Source organism: Catharus ustulatus, chromosome 5, assembly GCF_009819885.2.
Source record: "Catharus ustulatus isolate bCatUst1 chromosome 5, bCatUst1.pri.v2, whole genome shotgun sequence".
NCBI classification, from domain to species: Eukaryota; Metazoa; Chordata; class Aves; order Passeriformes; family Turdidae; genus Catharus; species Catharus ustulatus.
In genome coordinates this window covers 435,483-456,627 of record NC_046225.1, presented here as the reverse complement: position 1 = coordinate 456,627, position 21,145 = coordinate 435,483, and the positions used below count along the sequence as shown (strand labels likewise).

Sequence of the window (21,145 nt, the reverse complement as noted above, 5' to 3'; positions counted from 1 at the left end):
CCGTTATTATGAATTCCACTGAAATAATTACAACCACCTTCTACCCAACCCTCATCCCCCAAACCCAAGAACTTTATTGGGGTTTTTAAAGCAGGTTCCTCTTCCTTCATACATCAGTTTTTAGGTCAAAAAAAAAAAAAAAAAAATCAGGGGTTCCAGGCTACCAACAGCACAACCTGATGTTTAGGACAACAGCTGTTGTTCCAGGACCGGACAGAAATGCCCTCCCAAGCTTTACTGTCTTGCGGTTCAACTCCTCCTCCCTCTCGGGTAGTCTCACACTTGTGAGCTCCACAAGGCAAGCTCTAAATAAACACAAGACTCATGTTACCCCAGTTTACCTTAATTTGCTTTCAAGAGCTCTAAAATGTTTCAGTTAAGTGTAAAATTGCAACACTCTAACTGCTGCCTCATTAAGCATCAGAATAAACAGCTGCTTATTTCAATGGGTTTCTTCAGGCAGTTGCTAACAGTTATTTCGTCACATGCTGTGGTCTGTGCTTAAACATTATCACAGGCTGGTTCTGCAAAATACCGTCTGCGGCTGCCTGCAAGGTTAAAGCATCTTTGAGAGCACTACCAGCCCTCCAGCAGCTGTATGGCATTACAGAAATGTGATATAACTTTGGAGCTGTGGAAACGGTAAAGCTTCCTGCAATCCCAAATGTCTACCTGAGTTTTGCCAGCAAACTGCCTAGACCATGGATTCTTCTCCAATAAATCCGCTCATATCTGAGTATGATACTTTGCTTCTGCTTGCTTATGTGTTTGCTTCATGTTAGGAAGTGCCTGTCAGATTTCACCAGTCCTGGAAATGCAGCTGGACATTTAAACACAACTTTCCAGATTGTCCTGATATCTAGTATTAGAGCAAAAAGAGATGGAAAACCTTACAAAGAGCTTTTGACACTGCAGGTAGAAGTCTTAACAACCTGGCAAGCAAATGGCAATGCATTGCTCTATCCAACATAAATTAAAGACCACAGAGATGAAGTAAAACTGCCCACAATTCTGTTCTTGGTCACAGAGCAGCTCTGCAGAGTCCAGCTGATGATGAGGGCAAGTTCTTGTTTTTCTCAGGTGGACCAAGTTGCAAGGCCTGTCCTCTCACAGCTGAAGATTCTGCATGGTCACTTCCACTTCAGCTTGGGTGCTTACACTCACAGAAATCCTCTAGAAATAACAATAGTTTTTCAGAGCTTCTTTGTTGCCTGTTTTTATAGCAAGCCTGAGTGTCTGTTTCTGATTTTATGCCTCACTGTTATTTAAGTTGCTGCTATGCTGATGGTGTACTCTAGCAGTTAAGTATGTAGGCTGTAAAGGAGCCCTTTCCAATAACGTGTTCCAGAAAACCCCTAAATCTACCAGGCTACCACAAAAGGGTTGCGAGTTGTGGGGTGGTTGCTGTGTTGTTTTGCTGCGGGATTTTGTTTGTTTGTTGTTTCGTTTGTTTGTTTTGTTAGTGGATTTTTCTGTTTGGGTTTTGTTTGGTTTTGGTTTTGTGGGATTTGTTTTTGGGTTTTTTTTTGGTTTTTTTTAAAAATCTATTACAGCTGCAATAAGAAGTCATAAAGTCTTCCACACCTTCCCACTTTCTTCCCCCCCACCCCCCCTTGGCATGATTTTGTATTCCTGGGGTTTGGAGACAGTCATCTCCTATTTGCTGGTGATCTTATGATCCTCAACAAAGTATCAGACCAGGTAGAGAGCAGAGAATAACTGCTTTTTCACCTCCCAGCTGCCAAATCCGGTCAGGATTTCATGGAGGCACTCAGCACACCTACCCTGTGTACAACCCTGCCACCCAGACATGGGAATGGTGCTAAGAGAAACTCAGGTCCCTGATGCCTGAATTTCCCTGCCGGAGCTTCAGTGCACTGCCAGCACAAGCTCTTAGCAAGTGGCCGTACCCAGGGAGGGAAAGAGGCAGGTTTGCAGGCTGGCACCAGGTGGTGTCACCTCACTAGGAGAAACATGCTGGGCATGGAACAAGAGGGACTGCATCAAACTGGGAGAAACAGCTGTCTGCCAAGCTCCACCATACTTCCCGACCTGGCTCCAGTTTCTCTCCTAGGACAGCAGCTCCCACAGGCATGTGCCCACCCTTGGTCACAGCAAGCCAGGCACAGAGCTCATGCCTACCACACCAGGTAAGGAAAGGATCAGCTCTGCTCTAACTCCTAAATCAACATCCATCCAAAGCACTTGCTCAGAAACAAGGGCAGGAGAAGCTTGCCTAGCCATTTCCTCACTGAAACACTGCTTAGGGAACTCCTGTCACCTTCCAGCTCCACCTGGGCAGCACGGTTTTTCCTGGTTCCAGTGGATTTGCAGCAGAGCCAGCTCTGCACGCAGCCTCCTGCCAGGCACACCCTGATGTGTCGACACACAGAGCGCTGCTGGCAGGTCCTGTAAGCACCTCTTGAACATAAAGAACAGCAAGGCACCAGCCGAGTCTCATTTCGGACACGGGGAACCCTTACAAGGGCAGGCCTGCCCGCAGGCACACAGCTGGGACGCCCCTCACAGCATTCCAGAAAATATTCCCAGCAGGAGCCAGGAAAGACTTGCTGGGGCAGGTACCCGTTTGGGCCAGAAAATTGCAGTCACAGGATGACACGTTCATGGCCATAGTTGATGGTGCAGGGCTTAATCCACACCCTCCTGTTTTAGCATGTGCCTTGCTCCGTGGGGTGGCCGTTCAATTAAATCATGGCATCCTTCCAGATGCTGCTTATTAAAAGCCATCTCCACTAAGCTCCCTGCAGACCAGGTCTGTAATACAATTACCTTCCCTTGTAACAAGGGCTCCTGTATTTAACTCTGCACAAGATTTAATAAAACAAAATAAGCCTCTTGAAAAATCAATGACTGGTCTGGCTTCCACCTTGACAAAAACCCTCCCATACAGGGAACAGATCAAAAGTAACCACTGGCTAGAAATTGGCTAAAATCTACAGACACCAGGTGGGAAGACAGATTAATACACTGCCTGCATTTTCCTGGGGCAACTGGGTTGTACTGCAACAGAGATAAACTTTCTACGATTTGAGTGTGATTTGAATTTGTCCCTACATACAATCTCTGTTGGGACAATAGCTTTGGCTACCAGTATTGTCAATTAATTTCTGCTTGCAGAGCTCAAGAAAAAAATGCTGATAAAAGAGCCACAAAGGGCAATATGTACTGAGCTGCACAGAAAACAAGAGGTCTACAGCAAGTCTCAGACTATTTAAAAAACCTTCCACTCCTGCTGCTTTATTGCCTATCCCCCTAAATGTTTGCCAACAGTTGTCTTTTTAGCAGTGTTTTTCCAGCAACACAGCTCTATGTACCTCCATATTTTCTATAGCAAACTGCACTCACAATCAGTTGCAATGCAGTGTCGAAGAACCAGTTACCTGGATTATCAGGGCACCAGGACGCAGCTCCCAGTTTCACTCCTGAATGGACTTAGCATTACACCAGCAGAATGCACTCATGGAATGATCTAAAGCAAAAGCCAAGGACTGTAGAAAGCTTACAGATACAGAATCATGCTAGCTAGCCTGCTTTGGGAAAAAGGAGTTTCCTTAACACTTAGATATTATATTCTCCAAGCAGACAAATCCCAAACCTTCCATCTCCCTTAAGCACTTGACTGGTGACAGACTGCATGCTCTGTCACAGCAAATCACCCCAACTTGTGTCCTGCTCAGTGAATACACCAGATTTCAAGAAACTTTGGCCTGTAAGGTAAAACGAATCCAAATTCCCCCTTTCCCACACCATGAATATGTGGCAAAAAGAAAGCTTGATGCCATTATTGGGTGGCTGTCAGCAACTTGTATAAGTGAGCCCTTTAATAAGATGCAGAGCTTCCTGCTACTGTCCAGCATAGTGTGTTCTCACAAGGTGAGGGGAATCTAGTGAATTTATCACAGAAAAGAGGGGAAAATATTCTGCTTAGTAAATACTTTTGCTCCCTGTAGGCCAACATCTGGATTGTATTATCACTGAAGCCAAACCACTTCACAGATTCAGCCTAGAAAAACATAAGGGAGCTACCAGATGGATGTGTTTTGTAATCCTCTGCTATGGTGTGAGCTTCAGAATTTGTGCAAATCATGATTTCTGAATGTCACAGACAACCTTTATGTAGATAATATCCATCATTTTCCACAAATTTTCTTTCCATAAGTCATCTGTTGTTTATAGCTCATGTTAAGGGAAATATAGCCTGTCAATAAACAGAACAACCCACTAGCTATTGCTCTGATTCTCACCAAGTTTCTCAATCAGATGACTCACCAAGCTTTAAATGAAATAAATCAAGGGACTAAATGAAAAAAAAAAATTAATGCACCAAACAAAACTGTGAAGTAAAAAGCTTTCAGTATGTAAACAGTAATAGGATAGCTAAGTCCTCTGGAATGATTACACACTCATTTTGGATGTACCATCAAACAAAGCGGGATGACAATTTACAGAGCAATCGAAACCTCACTTAGAGCTGCACCTAAGCTCTGACAGCTTTCATGTCAGTGTTCTAGTGCCAATTCTTATTTTACTTCTGAATAGGAATGGAAATACGGAGATGGAGTTTGAATCAAACTGCCTGACCCAGACGAGCACTTCCTGCATCCTGACAGTGCTGCAGACCTCTGATGTGTCATTCTCTGTGTTTCCTGTTCAAAGGCAGCCCCAAAATACAGCAGATATACTTCCCTAGCCCTATAATTTAGCCATGCTTCAGGAAAGAAACAACAGGGCTAGTAACTGAGCTGCAGTCCAGAAAAATGGAGTAAGGTTTGCTTCTGTGGAGACTGTGATGTTCTTTACTGCCTGTCAAGTTTTTACTGAGTGGAAGTAGCCCATGATTTTTCAGTAAAAGAGATGCAAATGTCTTTATGTATCTTTAGATCGTCATTAAGCTGCTACATTTAGCAGGAGATTTTCCAAAGCACCTCAGAGGATTCAGAGATTCAGTTTCTCTTGGTTTAATTGAGTAGTCAAATCCCAGGCACCTTTGAAAATTGTGTCTTTAAAGCTTTGATCATGCCTAGGTGACTCAGCTAAAGAAATGGTAACACTTTCTGAACTTAGGAAAAGAAATTACGTACTCTTTTCAAACCTCACCGGCAATCCTCCGGGATGGGAAAGGAAGCACAACCCTGTCAAAGTACAAAAAGAGAAAAGGTCTGTGTAAAGAATACCAAAAAGTTACAAGTGGCAGAGCACAGCAACCATAGATTTCTCTAAAGTTCACGGGTGTAATAATGCATTTCCATAAAACTTTGTTCATGAATGTCCTCTTCAGATTCCAACTCTGAAACAGAGCAGAACCATTTATGGAGCTTCTCTTTTATATTCTTGCTTTAGACATGCAGTGGGTGTTCTCACTCTTTCATTAGGGAAAGGAAGGTTTGCCTAATATCCCAAATAAGAAAGTGGTAATAACATCAACAATTCAATGAAACAGACACAGTGTTCTGTTCCAAGATTTACAGAATGAAAAAGAATTAAAAGAATGTGTCCCTTCCTCTCCAGTCTTGAAAGCAAAATGAAAGTGACAGGGGTGAGATCCCCCTGTGAATGAGACAAGGCACCAGGAAGTTTTCAGCTGTAAGACAAATGAGTGGAGACTGGAACCATTTGACTTTTCAGGCTCTGAGATCTCTCCCCTCAGAAGCAGCCAGCATAGCATGGATGGGTGTCCTTTTATCTCCCACATTTATCTGACTAGAACATGTCATGACCTCAAGCTAACCACATTCTCAGCAGTAGGGAACACGAATCTCCTTGAGTGTGGGATCACCTTCCAGGTGGCTCCAGGAAGTGCCTACAGGTTCCCCCAAGAGTCAGTAGGGTTCTGGGCACCGCACTGGCTGGGGGCACCTCTCTCCTGGGCTCAGCAGCTCGGTGTGTGTACAGGCAGCAGCCATAACCAAGGCCTAACTTTTGCTGGGCAAAGTAATCTCTCTTAAGCACCAGCTGGGCACACTCAGGTAGTTCTGTTCCTTGGTGAAAGTGAGTGTGTACAGACCTCCTCTAGGCCTTGTTGACGTGCAGGCCCTGAACAGAAGCTAAGAGCTATCTGAAGTTTAAGTGCCCAACACGCCAGTGCTGTGCTCTCTGGTCTCACTGGCTCCCCAGAATCCCCTTCAGATCCGTTCTTCCATGGGGGAACTTTTCTGTGACTCACATCATGTTCTTTCATTTCCTTTTTTCAAAAGGAAATCCTTACTGTCAGTATTAAGCAATTTGATAGTGCCCTGCTCCACTCAGGAGGGCTGACAACTTTACAACAAAGCATTTATTAACTGGAAGTCACAGATAAATTGAAGGAAAATTTTGTGTGGGAGGATTTCTGTGATGAGAAAGAGTTTTTGACCACCAAAAGAAAATGTTTCAATCTTGTATTTGTGAACCTGCACTTTATTTGATCACAAATGAGAGGGCATTAACAAAGCAGCACATGGACAGGATATTTCAGTGTTGATAAAACACAGATTTTTAGTAGTCTTCAAAGTGGTTTTTACTCCCTGCCCTAAGCCAGCTGCTGAAGGAGCCAGCTGTGCGCTGCCTGCTCTGCTCCCTTGGCTGCCTGCCCTTGCACAGTGTGAAAGCCCTGTCCTCACTGTCCCCCAGCCTACTTGGTTTTGTTCAGCCTAGGTGTCTTCTGGGTGCATTTAGGGATGTTCTGTAGCTAACTTCTGGGCAGTGGTTCTCTCCTCCAGTACCAAATTGCTGCCCCATAGCTCTGTGAAATAATAACTGGGTTTCCGGGAAGTGAGTTTTCCAGCACTGGCAGATATTCCAGCCTTCCTACTGTCTCAGAAGACACCAGCAGTGTAGCACATGGGAAGAACTCTTTAGCAGTGGATCCTGTTCTGCCAGTGCAGAGTCACTTGTCAAGGACAATAGCTCTTGGCTGAGCAATAATAGGACAGAGTTGGGCATGCTGCCAAGGAAAACACTCCTTTGTGGTCTACGCAATGTTTCGCTGGCCTGTCATTTTGAGATCACTGCTGACAGCGAACTGAAAACTGCCTTTCACCATTATTAGAAAGAAAAAGAGGACTACTCAGCAAAATGGATAACAGGCTTTGCTGAAGCCCCAGAGCAACAAAAGCAGTTTGGGTAGATCATGCGTGTAAGCGTACGTGTGTGTCTGGGCATGTGTGAGCCTTTCAGCAGCTGCCCTCTGTGCTGGAGGAGCCTGCACAGTAGGCAAGAGAGCTTTACCCTCTCTGCACTGGCTTCTGAGAAAACTCAGAGATGATGCTGGCTGCACCACACAAAGAGTCTTTCAGCTTCAGAGATGTTGGCTACAGGGCTATCTTTGTACTCAGAAATTCTGCCTGTTTGTTGTCCCATGGATCATGGGATTATCTAAATTGGCTTTAAGAGGCTGACTTGCTTTTGCACAAGAGGCGTCCTGGCATTTAACAAACTAAATGGGAAGTTACAACTGAGGTCCGTGAGGTTTCAATTACTTCTTGAGATGTCAGAATTAGGAAGAACAGTGCTCATTGATTCTCATCCTGCCTTTCATTCACAGGCAGTACCCCTGCATGCTTGGAGAAAGGCTGTCTGAAGGCATAAATGGCTGTAATGATTACAATTCACAGAAAGAAGGAGCTGTGTGGCTGTGACCACGCAAGGCATTAGTGATATCTGTGACTTACCTGATCACAACCTGATACATAGGACTGTTCTTGTCTCTAGACACCTGCCACTTCTGGCCTTTTTTTACTGCTCACACTTTTCATCTCCTAGTCCTTAAAAAGGAGTCTGCTTCCTCTCTAGTTACACAGGCACTAAAATAAGGTAAAGTAGATGAACAGTACATTGCTTCTAAATGGGACTGTTAGGTTTACTGTGATCCTGTTGATCCATTTTCTCTTAAAACCTGTATGTCAGAAGTCTCTCAGAGAGTCCTGGGGAAACTAATTTGCTGATGAAGTGCAGGGTCACCGAGGCTTTTGAGGCTACTGCCGAACCACGTTCTCCTGTGTGGGATCCTGACAGCCAAACCAGACTGGGAATGATGCTGTGTGATGTAGCTGATTTGGTCACTGAACAAGCTGCTTCTAAAGTAGAAGAGCACGTGCTACTGAAGGGTTATGAGCCTGCCTCACCTACTTCTAGCAGCCACCTGGAAGGACAAAAGCAGCCTGCACACACGAAATGGAAGTGTCTGTGCTCAGGCTGCTTCTCAGGAGCCTGGTTCCTCTCTCCAGCTGCTCGTACAGGGGCAGCACAAGCTGCGGCCCCTCCTCAAGGAAAAGGACGAGAGCCCGTGTGTGGCAGGACGTGAACCTCAGGCTGCTGAATCGGCAGAAATCTGCCTTTCTTTCACCTCCCTATAGCTGCACGGAGTTTCATAGCAACATGTTTTTAAGATAGCATTGAAGCATTTCCTCTTTAGCCGGAACTTCCTGTTTTGCCTATGTGGTCTGTCTCCATGCTTCTCACTGCCCCCTCCTTTCCCTTCCCTGTCTGGAGTGGATCTTGCTTTTTGCATCTCTGGTGTCCATGTGCTCAGTGCATGAAGGGAAATGCAACTTCCTCTCGGTCACCCAAAAAACCCCCCACCCCTCAAACACTGAATTCTCTGCATGGTTGAATATCAAGGTGGTTTCAAAGGATGAAATATATTTTTTTTCTGTAGCTTCCAGCAGATTTTAAGATTTCATTGTCAAACCACTTTTTTTCCAGTTACTTGATTCGATATGGGAAATGTATCATTATGAAGAAGACTTATTGAGACAAGCAGGTGTTTGTGTCTCCTGGTGCACATATTCAGAGAGACTTTGAGTTCAAAAAGCATGAAACATCCTTCACCCCTGCCTAACTGGGCAGCTTTCCTTTTAGAGTAAGTTAAACCACCACTGTACGAGACACAGCATGCTAACCTGTGTGACCAGGAGACTGACAGTGAGGTTGTGCTAGTCACTTTGTTTAGCCATGTCCTGTCCAGAAAGCATATCAAGACCTTAGAAGGGAATATGGTATCGCAGACACAAAGAAGCTTTGCTGTTCAATTGACTCTCTGGCTCAAGAAAGGTGGCTGCCTATGGGATGGAGCCCCAGTTCTGGGGAGGAACCACTTACCTTTGGCTACAGCTGCCTGTTCTTTAGCCCAAGCACCCAGCACCCAGTAACCTGTATACAATAGCACTTGGGACATCAAACAAACTGCTATGAAGGGATGAAAAATAATTATTTTGTACCGAAAGCCAAGAGCTCCAGGAATGACAGCAGCTGGGACTACCAGTTATACAGGTGTGTTGCACTAGGGGGGCACAGTGATGAGATTAAGTTCAGGTATGTTCTAAATCATTACGAAGAATGCTGTTCTCCAGAGAAGAACTCTGTTGGGGCAGCACTGCACCACGAGCCTAGTGAGGTGACACCCCTGCCCTTCTGAGCAGGGTGTCTGCTCATGCTTTGAAGAGATTATGGCACACTGCTCCCTCCAGGCTCCAGGTAGGGTTTTGCTGTAACTTTTCTCTGGCAGAGGGACAGCCAGACTGCACCTAATGCAAGGTAGAGATTTCCCTGAAGAACTTATGTAAGTGGGGAGCAAATGACTTGCACTTCAAAGTAACAATGCTTCAGGGACAAAGTTGAAGGAGCTCAGAGAGGCAGTTGGAGTTAATCACAGCTTTGATGTATCCTTATCTTATCAGGAAATGCAGATATAAGGCCTCTGAGAGGCTGGCCAAGTGGTAAATTTTTAGTTGTGTAAAGACTGAGTCTATGGGCCTTGGTTCCTTAAGGTGAGCAAGTCCTGGAGGACTTTAATCCTAGAGCAATAAAAAATTAAAATGACGTTGCAAACTATGAACTGTAACTCCCCCATAAAGCAGCAGACACAAGCAGAGGGGACCAAGGCTTGGGATACACACAAAATGCTGCATCCTTTGGTATATTTCAAGTCCCCCCAGCTTCTGAGGTTCAATGTCACTATCTCCAAACTCAAGTGGCCGCTCTTTGTAAACAAGATCCTGGTCCACTTGCTTCAGTTCCTACAGAAGAGCCAGCTCTGGGGCTGCCTGCCTGCACAATACTATGCTGGAATTCAGCAGAGCACTTTCTCAGTACAGGGAGCCTTGTCACTGGGTTTTAGGAGGCACATGCCCTTGCATCTGTTTGCTTGTTTCAGCCCTCCCAGGAAGAAGTGTTTAATGGGGAGATAACCACTGGAAGGTTTTTTTTTTTTCTTTTTTCTTTTTCATTCCCCCTGAATTATCTCCTCAGTAGCTGAAACTAGGAGGTGCTGTCTACCCCTGTAGCTTGGAGATGTTGCCACTTAATCTGAGCCTAGAGATGGGCATTGTGAGCTTTACTGCCATGGATGCCATCTGCCGAAAGCATAATTTTAACAAATATTGAGGGCTTGGCAGCCTGATATGGAAGGTACTATCACTTGCCCTCAAACTTCCTACTTGAGCAAAAGAAAGGATGACTGAGCAGAGCACATGTGAAAAGAGAATGTCCTGGTTGTCTGCATTCTTTAAGATCAGCCTAATCTTCCAAGTGCCCTCCAAAGATAGCCTGAGTGACTCTTAAAACAACTGTGTGATCATGTCCTGAGCATACAGTGCTTTCTCCAGCTGCCTTGACCCCTGGCAGCTGAACTGGACCAGCAGCTATCAGTTCTCCTGGGCACTGTGTTCTTGGCTAATCACTAAGCCCAAACTGTTATGGTTACATGGGGAGCTGAGAGCAGAGGGAAAGGCTTGATTCCTGTTGCAGTGCAAGGTACAGAGTCTCTGTCTCACAGCCTGTAATTTCAAGATTCCTATTTCTGTCAGCTCAGGCTACCACAAAGTTTCACTAATTTATTTCCCCCCCTTTAAATGATAAGGGAAAAGTCGTTTCCTTCCAGTCTGCTGCAGTGGTACAGGCTGAATGAGTGGTGTGGCACACGAGTGGTTAACAGTCTTATTTTCCCATCTGCATGGGAAGTTGCATCCAGCGGCAACTTCCTCCCTTCAGATAAAGTGAAGTTTATCTACAGAATTCTTAGCAACTGGAGGAACAAGCAAGAGAGGCAATCATGAGATCTGCTGATATGAGCTAGGCTCAAGGTACTGAAGCTGAGCATGCCTTCCCTCACAGGGCCCACAAGAACGATTTCCCCTTCTCAACAGCAAATGTGTTCTTGCACACAAGGCTGGCATGCAAAGAAGCTTAAAGCAGCCCATTAAATGCAATACAGCAGAAATGCTAACGCTGCACTCAGCCTTGGTTTGTGTGCTGATGGTGGGATAAACAAATAAAGAACTTCAGGGCTTTTGTTCTGCTAATTACATTTTAATTTTGTGACATGTTTTATAGCACTTAAACTGCATTACTGTAACTACATACACAGGCACAGGCTATATACACATGAACTGTGCACTCCCTCTCCAGGCCTACTGTTTGGTCAGGAGTCAAAGGTCAGGGTTCTGGATGATGAGAAAAATTTAGCTTTGAATTATGCTCTCAAAGACTTCCCTCTGTGTGTATCTATTTAGAGGCATTTCAGCATTAGGTAAAGAACACTGGCTTTTAATTACAGAAGAGAAAAAATACATGGAAACCAGTTTTGAAATGCTATGTAAGTATAATAAATTTGAAAATGGATTAAAGAGTTTCTGAATTCATCTTTCTGAGTGAACAGTGAAGCTAACAAGCACCTGTTTGTATGGAATTCATATGACACTGATGTCTTTTGGAGTAAGCCTTTAGGCCTCACTAAGCTAGGAATTTCAGTTTGCTTCTGTATTTCTAGAACCACTGTGTTCTCTTTCCAGATCTTTAACACATCCTATGTCATTTACCGTCAAACTGATTCTATCACCCCTTCTCTGTGAAGGCTTGAGATGACAGTCCTTGAGACAGCTGTTTTTTCTGCCGTGATAGAGCCTCAATAAAGAGCTTCTCCTAAAGTAGTAAAAGTTGAAAAAGGTAACATGATTTACTTGATGGAAAGAGGATGTAAATCCAGCACTTAGTGGCATTCTGGCCTTACTTTGTCTAACAGAAAAGGAGCAGCTTTGTTCTGACAACAGAGCGCTATGATACTCACTTTCTGAGACTGGGTCAAGAGTCATTCATGACATTTGGTGTTGTACAGTGGACCATCGGTCTCTGCTGCATCAGGTGCTGTACAAGGCAAAAGAGTAATTAGGTAGTAAATAGCTCTCAGATTCCTGTGGCTGTGCTCCAACACTATCAAGTGGCTGGTGCTCTCCAGTGCCTGACAAGCTGAGAGCACTTGGAGACTAGGAAAGGGTCATGCTTCACTACTCCTAATGATAACACAAGTGCAGGACCCTAAGGTCTTTGGGACACCTGCAAGAGTGAGCTCACCTTTTGAGCCATGCGTCGTAAGCATCTCACCTCTGCTGGCAGCTGGAGCAGGGACCCTGATGAGGTCAGCATCAATTCAAAGCGAGAAGGAATCTAACAAGTAGCTTGTACTTGTTCTTTCTGTCCCTAGGTAAGATGGATTCACGAGTTATGGAAGAGGGAGGGGGAGGAGGTAAGACATGCAAGCAGCTCTAACCAGCTGGAACTAGATGTCTCCTAGCTGGACAGTTACAATTTGTCAAACACAAACAATGCTCAACTGTTCCCTGCGAGTAAACAGGACTGGAACAAAGCCTCAGCTGTATGTGTGAGTGCTTGTGAACCTCCTTGCACTTAGGTTGCTGGCTGTCCACGTGCTGGTCAGTGTGTGGCTTGTATGTTTAATCAAAGACAAAAGGAGAGGGATGGGCAGGCAGTGACAAGCAAACATAACCCTTCCACACACCGGGGACCTGCGGTTTGTGCCAGGCCTATGGCCTGTCTCTGGTGTCTTTGAAAGATTTCAACATGCAGTCCCACATGTTCATAAAAGCAGAGTTGGGAAGTAAGTTCACATGAACCAGGACATGCTACAATTACCCCCTGGAGCTCTACAAACAAAACAGCTGTAAGTGAGGCTTATAAGCGCAGCTAATTTGCTTTACTAACATGGTCATTAGGACTGCATGGTGAGAGAGTGAAATGAGCAGCTTGGTGCTCCTCACGCACCTTCATGTGCACCTCAAAACTGGCCAGCTGCACTGTATCACCTGGCACCCTGTAGTCACCATGCTGCCTGAGTAGTCTGAAATTCCCTTTCCATTCTGTACAAGGAACATCTCAGCTATTTATCTTCAGCTAGTAAGGCATGGAGCTGGGATTGCTGATAGACAATGCACTCCTGTCTCTTGGATCACAAGACAGCTCCTCTGTTCAAACTGTGAAAGCTGGAAACAGTGAGGTTGATGCTTTACTTTCCAAAGTCCTTTTCAATTGTGGAGTCTCAGGAGAGTAACAAGATGTAACTCGTTTGTCACTGCTCCTAGTGATGGGAATGAAGAATGAGGGGAATGTGTCCCATGGTGCCAGAGCGAATTGGAAACAGAACAGTTCCACCAGAAATTCTGGTGAAATGAAATACATTAGTCTAATTAGTCCATCCACTTAATTAAAATTATTTTCTTTGTGTCAACTTGTCAGTATTAAATGATATGGAGGGGACGAGCTGACAAGAGGTAGGATAGTGAAGTATCAGAGAAAAGGAATGCTGGAATTAGAAAAACAAGTATGGGAGTGATAGAGATTGGACACTCAGTTTAACTTACTTGCAGACGGTGAAGGATTTCTCATCCAGGTAGAGACAGGATGATGCTTCTGTCTGGAAGCAGCACTGAGAATAAGAGGCCAAGGAATTGCCCTCCCCACAGGCACAGGGACAGGCTGTCATTAAGTCCCTGCAAACAGCATACTAAAATCCCCATTAATTTTCTGTCTGCTCATTTTCTGTCTGCTTTCCAAAGTCCTCGAGGAAGCTCAGGCCCTGTGTTCTCTAGTTATGCCCTGGCCGCACTGTTGTGCTGGAGCCTTTCAGCGCTGAAGTCCCTGTCACAACACTCTCCTCAACTGCCACCTTTTAGTTTGCTCTGACCACGGAAGATGATACCAAATGGCAGCATAAACTGATCCCTGGCTCACAGTATTTGGCAAACCAACCCTGGAACTCATTAACCTTTAACTTCACTTATCTGCTTTGCCGGCCAGCTCTCTGAAGATAAGAGACTGTCACTGGCTACCACCAGACTTGGGAAGGGAATGCTGTATTGGCCCAGACCGAGACTATACTCAAAAGGTTTCCTTAAGGGTACAAGGGAAGTGCCTCAGGAAGGCTGAAGAAAGGGACTAAGCTTGGGACTAAGCATGGGACTAAGCTTGCCAATATCCAGAGGCAAGAGAGGTTTCTGAGGCCCTATATGATAAAAAAAAGTCTGGGACCATTTAAATAGCCAAGGGCATGCTTCAATGGACTGTATAAAGTTTCCAGCACAAGTGAGACTAAATTGATCTTGTGCACCTTAGCCAGGCACCCAAATGTCCTAACTTGGACTTGAGGAGATCTAGCAAACCAAGGTGCTCATGCAGCAAACGAGTGTTCTTCACAGGGTACGTCACTAATCCCCCTTTAGATCAGCCCTACACTTTAAGGCACTTGTGTCTTTTCCAGCCTGTGCGTTGCAAGCCTGGAGTTATGCAGACTGGGGATTTTGCTCAGTTAATCGCTGCAGAAAAACCAAAAAGCTTTTAAAAACTTTCAAATTAAAATAAGTTATTGTGTCAGAACTGAGAAACAGAGCACTGCCAGGCTCCTGTTACTGCAGAGAGCAAGAGCAAGACGGGGAGGAGGGGGACACAGAGAGACAGCACAATGGCAGCCAGTGGCGAGTCCTCCTGTGGAGCAAGACCGTCTCCTGGCAACGTGTGGCAATTGGTGGCCGGAGCAAAAGGAGCCTGAATGAGGCGCCAGGGTCCATTTCAAGTGTTTTGGAGAAATCTGCTATTCACTTATTGCAAGACCTGCCTAGCTTATTAATAATGCCTTCTTCTGCTGTATCCCTGGCTGCTACAGAGGCGCTGACAAGATGGGTATGCAGGGCACAGATCTGCCCGCGGAAGAGCTGGGCAGTGCTTTTTGCTTGGCCCTCTGCTGGACCCATTCCTTGGCCTTTTGTTGCCAAGCATTTGGTTGCCATGCCAACTTTTTTAGCATTAAATCATAATCTAAGCACAGCAGGAGACCAAAAGCCTTCTCAGGTCTAGCTCCTGTCCTCTCCCCTCCCTGTGACTGCAAAACTGGCTGTGTGAGCAGGATTGGCTGGATGCTTTGATGGCTTGTCAGCAACAGCCCGGACGAAAACTTACCAACAGGGAAATGACAGTTCCCTTTGGAAACGGGTACAGAGGGTAACGGCAGTTATGCCTGGAAGATTTCTGCCTTCCCAGCTCTGCCACCTGTCTGAAACGGAGCTGTGTGTGTCACTCAGCTTGCAGTGCTCCACTGGCACAAGGCGCTGGTGAGCTGAAACAGGCTTTCGTGTTTCACACTTGCTTTGCACTGCCTCATTCCCCTCACAGTAGGACTGCTTCTGCGCTATTAAAGACATACTTCAGACTGTCAGGACTGAGGTATTAAAACGAGAAATATGCTGTTGATAACAATGTGTATGAGCTCATTAAAATGGTGAAATATGTTGAGTGCACAGATCATGTGTATTATCCTCCCATAACAGGTCAACCACAAGGTATATACCAATGCTGAAATGGCTAAAAATAAAAAATTTGAGAAGTAAGGCTGTGTTTTGCAGAGAAGAGATGAAGCCTGAGTTCTCCCTTCCAACTGCTTAAACTGTTCTCCAGCAGAAAGCTTTTTGTTTGTCCCTTCAGTGAAGCTGAATACCCACAACTTGCAAATTATCATTACATGAAAACACAGGTCAGAAAAATGGAAACAGAGTTTTAGACAAGTTTTTTCAGAAGAAGCAATTTGACTGATCCTGCCTAAGCCTTAGGACTCCCATTTGGGGTGTCAAGCATCACTGGGGAGCACTGCATACAAAGTGTGTATTCTTTAAATACTTCAAATATCACCCTTAATATTGGTGGACATTTTTCATCATTTCAAAAATAAATGGAAAACTTCTCTTTGCCTCCCTCTGGCACTGCAACATTGGTGTGAAGAGCATCTCAACAATACAGTTATACAGGGTTTTAAATTTTGCTGTAGAAATTCCTATTAGTCAAATATGGCTTGGGCATATTACCTGCAGCGTGGGGTGAAAGAGCAACTTCTGCTTGCTGTCTTCCCTTTTGCTGCAATGCAGTTCATTATCAATCAACATCATCTCCATATCAATCTGCTATAGATTTTACCTGATTTTTCACTTCAATTACTTTGGTAAAACTGTATTTGGATCCAAAGACACTACTAGGCAATGCCTGGGCAAGAAAGAACAAGAGTTAGTTTTTCTGGCATTTAAGGAATTTACTTGCTGGTTGCAAGGGAGATGAGCACTTGGGTAATGAGATGAGCTCTTGCGTAGTGAGGGAGCCTGCTAATGCTGCTGAACCAAGCAGACCAACTTAATGCTGTGCCCTCTCTGTGTAAGGATGAGGGAAAGCTGTCTCCTGCAGCTCAGGCGTCCTGAGAAAGTTTCTGCACGCTTACCGAGTTTCTCACATCCAGAGGGCACACGTACCTGATGCAGCCCAGCTGATGGCATTTGTTTAGGTTACAGATTATGTGCCATACACCTGACCTTCCACCTCATCTCCTGCTGTCCTTTTAGCTGGCTCAAAGAGCGGGCACAAAACACTTGGGCTGCTCTGTGCTCCTCTTGAGCCACAGCGAAGCCAAATTCTTTCCCTGGCACAGTAGAAAGAAGTGGAAAATCTGGCCCTTGCGCTGCAGAGAACAGCAATCTTTTCTTTTGCTCTCTTGTCCAAATCATCCTCTTAGATGTGACCTGAGAACAAGAGAAGGAAAAGGACTGATGAACATGTAGGACAGAAGGGTTAAGTGAGTGCATGTTACCACTCCGATCCGTATAAATCTTCCCGTCTCTGCGCTGGTATAAATGACTGTACAAATAATAAGATACACCAGCAGGGGACAAACCTGTTAAACAGACACACTTGTGGAAGCCAAATATTTAAGGTCAAATGCCAACTGATAACTTCTGGACCTGGATTCACTGAATTCATGCCATGTTTACACTGAACACTGGACTTGCTCCCACATTCCACTTCTGTTCAAGAATACTCCACCAACAGCTTCATAGAAACACTGAGCTGTGCTGCAGGTCCCAAAGGAAAGGGAGCCCAACACTGGGTCTTTTCTAAATGGCACCTTGTATTTAAAGTACTGCTAAATGAAAGGGTTCCATTTGCCCCTAAAAAGGACATATCCAGAGTTGTGGAGAATGCAGGAACCTCTGAAGGACCTAATTCCCAGAGCAGTTGATGACAACACAGAGTTGGTTTTCTTTAAAAGACAAACACCGTGTCGCTTTACAGGAGCTCTGGTTGTCAACCAAGACCAGTTACTGGCTGCTACACCAACACAGAATAAAGGCAGTGCTTTGAATGTCCAAATTCTGTTTGCTTTTGATTCTAAAAATACCTACTCCAAGGTTCCAAAGATGCTCCCACTTAAAACCACATGTTCCTAAAGAAAGTACTAATTTTGTGGTGGATGTTAACTATAAAGGCACATGTTGGGAAGCTGTGATTTCATGCTTTCTACATAAGTTCAGCAGCTTGGACGTGGCTTGTTCCTTTCAGAAACAGAAACAGGCTAGCGAACAGAAACAGGCTAGAAACAGCAAAAGGATTTGGTAGTTTGATCACAATTGGAAACAAAAGCTTGCATGCTAGTTGTACATATATTTTTATCTCCCTCAGCTTTCATCTGATGTACAAAGGGTCTCAAGTTAAACAGTAATTTCTCTTTGATTCTGTGTACCACCTTTACTTTTATACTGTTATCTTGACATATTTCAATGAATATTGAATGATTAATGCAGTGGATGTACTTTAATGAGGTATCTAAAATTTTTATTACAAGAGTTAAGGGAGACTTCAAATGCTTTAAACCTCCCATGTTTATTTCTTTTCTCAATATTAACTTTCTGTGTTAATTCCCTGATAATAAACTCATAGCTGGCATGTTAAGAAGAACATGACAAAAAGGATCAGAAGTGTGGCTGCTGCTTACCTTTAGAGTCCAGAAATGAGAAGAGGTCAGGAAACACTCCCAAATTTTTATTAATGTTGTCTGACCAATGTCTTCAATGATAGTGTTCTGAAAGGTACATGAAGGTACTGGCAGAACATGAATACCAGTCCCTGGAAGAGACTGCCTGGAGTTTTGCCACAGCTTTTGGCATAGCCAAATCAGCTCTTGGCAATGGGTGACTCCTCAGGACAAGGTTTCCTACTTGACTTCATTAATTGCCTTTCAGTTTTATGCAGTATAATATGGCACTGGAAATACGGTGAGGAATCAAGGAAATATCTATAACATGGGTAATTGCTGCAATACAAAGGTAGAGACTGTAGAGAAGGAGGTGCAGGACTTCTTTTACTGTATAAAAATAGAAGTCACCAAGCAAAAATTCCATCAGAGGGAAAAAGCAAGTGACAGAGATCACCTTTGTGCAACAGCTCTGCTGCTCTGTTTTGCAGAGATGTTGGCATGATTACACAAGTGTAAGGAGGATCAAAGAGGCAGTCTTGCAGATGACAGCAGCGCTTGCCAAATACTACTTCTTTATAGCCTTTGCTTCAGGGAATTCTGACAGCCGTGCTAAAGCTCTCTACTTATCAGGGGGTAGGTTTAAGGAAAACTTGTCTTGCAGGCTTCACATTGAAAATGCAACTGCTTTCTTTATACATTACTGTACACCTGATTACAGGGACAACTTAAATAGATTTTCCTGGAGGATTAGTGCTCCTGTACATGGGATCTACAGGAGAAACAAGTGACAAGTGAGAGACTACAGGAAGCAGAACAACCCTGTGGAACTGGGCTATTTGAATGGTCAGTCACTGATAATCCATCACCAATGTCAGCTTCAAGAAAAACTTCCAAATCTTTTGGGGCAGAGCCAGGCAGAACTGCCATCAGCTTTAGCTATATATTATCATAATCCTCCATGTGTGAATGGAAGCGTGAACAAAAATGCCACGTCAGTAAGGAATCTTGGCTAACCTAGCTCTCTCTGCCTTCGTGAGTGGAGTGCAACTGGTTAGACTCTCACCCATCCTGAAACGGGTGGGAAGGCCTTGGTCAAACAGGCTCCAGGAGCTGAGCAGCAGTGCTACACTGTGCATTACTCTGTTACTCGTTGGAGGGAGGGGGGTTCTGCTGCAACATCAGCTGTTACAAAACAGTTGGACTGTGTGGAGAGGGGATGGTTTTTGTTTTGTCAGGCACCGTGGCTGAGAAAAGACTGTCTCTAGCTGGGTACAAAGTGCTCCAGAAGGCTTTTGGAGAGCAGCTGTCAGAATATGCACCCATTTTTTCTTTTGTGCTTCCCACGGTGTTCTGTAGCAGCTGCCCGTACAGCCATCATCAGGCACTGGACACAGCCAGACCACAGAACACTAAAAAGGGGCAGCTTCCAGGGCAGGAATAGACACAATGAAAACCACCAGCAGATTGTCAGTGACACTCAGCTAGCAAAGAAGAAGCTGTCCTTGGGCAAGGCTGTGCACCCAGGCTCTGGCAGCCAAGCCAGGATTCTAGTCTGATTTTCAGCCCTTGCAAAATGCTGTGCGCACTTGACCTGATCAACTCAGGTGAGAGTGGGAAGAAGCAACAGTGCTGCTGGTCTAGGTTCTGGGTGAGCCATGTGATGTGGAGCAGGTTGCACCTTTATTATGAGAACTGGTATCAGTGGACAGGTAATATTTCAATGGTAAGGCACAGAGGGTTGTGCCCCAGTCTCACACAGAGGCAGTAAATTCCAAAGCTGTGCAAGTTGCCAAGAATTGCACAGGATATGAAACCTGACAGGCCCTCTGAAGGTAGCTAGCAAAGGTGGGGTGGTGACAAACCAGTTAAATCCACAGGGAAGCAGTGGGAAAAGAGACTGCCTGGAGAGTAACTGCTTGTTCTTGAGCACCTTTTGCATAGGCTGTTCATCATTGTGCTGGAAACACCACCATCTCCCCTGGTCACTCATTCAATGCTTAATCGTCCTTGCAGCTGCACAATTTGTCCATGATATTTAACCTAAATTTCACTGAGTACAATTTAGGTACCCCCCTATCCCTTGCCCTGGTTAAAGGGAATGTGACTGTGCAGACTGATCCCTTCCCATTTGCTGTTTTTGTCAATAATAGGCTGACTCGTTTCTGGGCTAAACAACTCCTCCCCACGTCACGTTTACTCACAGGCTGTGTGGTTCCCAGACATGTGATGGGTCCCACTGATATCACCTTGTTTTGAAGGGCAGTGTGCCACTCAAATACAGCACTCCTTTGGATATGGAATGGAAGGGTTAGCTCACACCTCCTAGATCCTGTTTGTCTTTTCAAGTCACACTTAAATCTAGTTCTGTTACTCCGTGGTACAAGCAGGCCTTCTGGCCAGTGTCAGGGGTTAGAAGCATGATCTCTAATTCTAATTTTCCCCATGAAGCTGTGACTTTAGCCACACAGTTGTTCATCAAGTGCATTATAATGTGGTAGACATTTTCGGGTAGACAGAGGTGCCTTCTCTATCAAGCTAGGCTCTGTATTCTTCCATGTCTTAAAGCATTTTATGTGCAAAGCAGAGCGTTCTCTGTGCAGAGCAGAATCATCTCCGAAGAAGTTAAGGCTGGCAGAAGGCCAGCTAGAGATTTTTGGAATTTTATCTATGGAATTATGTATTCCCAGTTGAATATACATTACAGAAAGAGATATTTAGGCACAAATGCTACTGTCAGTAAGGACCTCTTGGTGATGGAAACAACCTGGAGGAAATGTAGAATGGTTCTGCTTTCTTAGGTCACAGCCAGTGTTCTTCCAGACAACTCCAGAATTATTAACTGAAAACTGTCTGGCTTCATCATGACAGTGAGGCTTGAAAACACTTTTGGAAATGACACTTACCGAATCAACAAATTCAAACTAAATGAAGCACAACTGAGACATTTTTTCTCATTTCTCAAACTGCATCAAACATGAGAAAGCTAAGAAAAAAATAACATTATTTCCCCCAGCAGAAGACAACAGGTTTTGCTTTTGCTTTTAATTAAATGGATTGGGTTTTTTTTTA

General features: G+C 44.6%; 1 long non-coding RNA gene across 1 annotated transcript; it reads right to left on the bottom strand.

The window, feature by feature from the left end:
• Nucleotides 1-228: 228 nt before the first annotated feature.
• On the bottom strand, nt 229-12,573 carry LOC116996660. Its single transcript, XR_004417985.1, has 4 exons — nt 12,349-12,573; nt 12,065-12,141; nt 5,103-5,153; nt 229-1,173 (listed from the first exon to the last, which is right to left on the bottom strand). It is a non-coding gene; the product is annotated as an uncharacterized LOC116996660 (long non-coding RNA).
• Nucleotides 12,574-21,145: the final 8,572 nt, after the last annotated feature.